The sequence below is a fragment of the Pyxicephalus adspersus genome, chromosome 10 (genome assembly GCF_032062135.1).
Source record: "Pyxicephalus adspersus chromosome 10, UCB_Pads_2.0, whole genome shotgun sequence".
NCBI classification, from domain to species: domain Eukaryota; kingdom Metazoa; phylum Chordata; class Amphibia; order Anura; family Pyxicephalidae; genus Pyxicephalus; species Pyxicephalus adspersus.
The window spans coordinates 20,306,277-20,309,234 of NC_092867.1; the positions used below are offsets into that span (position 1 = coordinate 20,306,277).

The 2,958-nt window shown below is 38.5% G+C and overlaps 1 pseudogene; it reads left to right on the top strand.

The window, feature by feature from the left end:
* Positions 1–419: 419 nt before the first annotated feature.
* LOC140339937 (glutathione S-transferase omega-1-like) overlaps positions 420–2,958 on the top strand; it is an 8,460-nt pseudogene continuing 5,921 nt past the window's right edge.

Below are 2,958 nucleotides of genomic sequence, written 5' to 3' on the forward strand. Positions count from 1 at the left end.
AGAATGTAACATAGGCGTGTATGTCTCTTCCTCTTTTATGTGTTTGTTTCCAGTTGATCATGAAGTAATAGGAGGAGACTGAAAGCACCTCCTTTATGTCTGTTGTAAGCAGAACCTCCCAGTCACATTATTTCTGTCCTGGTGATTTGCACGCTATGCTGTATATACTTTGCTGATCTGTTCTTGCAGCACAAGAATCTCAACTTTTCTTTTTTCTAACATTCTTGCATACTAGATTGTAAGCTTTTCGGGGCAGGGTCCTCTCCTCCTATATCACTGTCTGTCATTTGCAATCCCTATTTAATGTACAGTGCTGCATAATATGTTGGCGTTATATAAATCCTGTTTATTAATAATAATAATAATAATAATAATAATAATAATAATACAGGTTCTTCTGCAAGTGGCAGACTTCTAAGATGACTAGCTCTGAGAGAAGTTTGGCTAAAGGTAAGTAAACAGTATTACAGAAAGCAAACACAGGGTCATCTGGTCAGACCTGGTTAATACAAAATGGACTTATTGCCAGTATTAGTAATAGAAAAAAAAGGCCAGGCTGGTATTTTATCCTAGAAAAGGCGGCAACGTGAGTACTTTCATTACAGCTATTGTAAACTACCCAATATAAGGTTGTACCCAAATGTATATTGTTGATAGAAGGGATCCTGGGCTCCCATGAGAAGTTCATTTGTATTACAGTAGAATGGCTGCTTTGCAGTTTGAATGTACTAATGATTCCTGTATCATTTCTATCCAAATATTACCCAGAGGTGTACCCAGTGGGCAGAGCTACAAGACTTTGCAGACAGCCATTAGAATAATGAGGTGGGTCTCAATTTATGTGGCAGATCTGCAAGTTGTATGTGATGCACAAGTAAAAATCTCACTAATTACTCTATTTATTAAAATGTTGCGTTATGCCATTATATGAAAGGTATAAAAAAGGTTTATTCTAATATAAAAGTGACATAAATTAAAGAGCAAAGCGTGAAGCGATTAAACCCCTGGGGGTGGATGGAGAGAGGTTAAGGGCAGCAGCCACTACTACTCCAACATAACATGCAAAGTTCCAATACTATAGGCAGTGGTAAGCAGATCCAAAAGCATTATTGACACTTCCAAAGCCGAGTAAGAATTTCCCTAAGGAGCTTGTCCCATATAATGGGAGCCAGTGGGATATTATCCTTTTAAGCTTCAGCTTAGTGAATCCTCTTGGGGCAATAAGGGCCAACTGCCCTGGTCTATCATCCTATCAGAATGTCATGGCTCTAGGACAGGGGGTGTCAAACTCAAATACACAGAAAATGAAAAACTTAGACAAAGTCGCGGGCCAACCTTGAAATTTATTGAAAAAATTGAGGACGTTTTTCCTTCTCATTAGATAAAAAACCTTTTCATATGGAAACAAAGAGGTTTTGCTTCACATTTAATCCAGAAAAGCTTTTATTAGAGTTTTTTAGGAAAAAATCTCATGCCTCTTTCTCTATTTGTAGGCTTCTGAGTTAAATTTCAATCGTAACCTTTTTGCACAGGCTAACAATAATAATACCAATATTTTTCTATGAAAATCCAACCATTCAAGTCCATGCCTTGGAGAAGCAAGGAAAAGTACAGCTGAGGGGAATGCTAGAAATAGAGCTGCTACTAAAATTCTCGGCATTACTTGCTTCTATAAAACAGTCCAATGCGGGGCCATGCATAGGCAGAGAGTCTATAGACGCCAGTGATGCTGGGGAGTGTAGTAGCGGTGCTATTTCAATGCAGCAGTGGGCCAGCTGCAGTTCAATTTTATGATTCCTTTGGGGCCCCAAAAAAAGAACATTGGGGGCCAGGGTTTGACACCCCTGCTCTATGAGGTCCCCCTACAACTCAGATCTCAAGCATTTAAACAATTGACAGCCACTCACCCAATAAGGTGCTAAAATAGCCCATGGGCCACAAAATACCTGCAGAAAAACTGTGATTGATTGATACCTATGCCCACACAGGTACCAGGTGAGCAGCAACAGGCATCCACCCATCACTTTTGATGTGGAGAACCAAGTTCTAGAACTAAAAACCCTTTTTTTAACCCTTAAACATTTAAAGTCCCACTAAAGGACACTACATATAAAATGTGTAAACAGGAAAACAGTCATATGTATATTGAAAGTGAAGCAAGTACTGTTAGGATTAGTAAGCATGGACATTTAAAAAGCTTTCAGATGACTTATAAATGTTTTACAGTGTAGTCAAACAGAGCTCATAATGATATTAGCTAATCTTGTGTAAACTATCCCTAACAATGAACGTTTCCAGATACTGATATTTTAAATATGGGAAAAATCCTTCTAAACCAATGCGCTATGACAAATGAAAAAATGTGAATGTTCCTTACATAAATATACAGTAACATTGGACTGACTACAGTTTGTATAAGGATAATGAGCCTATGAGGAGCCAGTAATTGATATGTCTATTGTTCTCTCACATGGTGTAACTTTTGGTGAAAAATAACAATTTTTATATCATACCTTCCTGAATATGATTGATCCTTTATTTTTTTCAGGTAGTTCCCCCCCAGGGCCAGTGCCAGAGGGTTTGACTATTCGACTATACAGTATGCGATTCTGCCCCTACGCCCAAAGAACAAAACCCATCCTAATCAGCAAGGAAATCAAGTAGAAAATGCTGAACCTGATTCCCTTAGACTGGAGAGGATAGACTGTAATTGGAGAACCTAGGTGATATAGAATTTGGTGTTCCCTATGCAGTTATATATTCTCAAGTTGGGATTTTAGAAATGTGTGCCCATATAGCCAAAAACGCTTGTGAGGTTATTGTGAAGTATTGATGTTGGACGGTAAGGTCTGGCTGACAATCAGTGTTCATCCCAAAAATGTTAATTTGAGTCTAGGCCAGGGCTATGTGTGGGTCACCCAGGTTCCTCTATACCAGAATCATCAAACCATTTATATT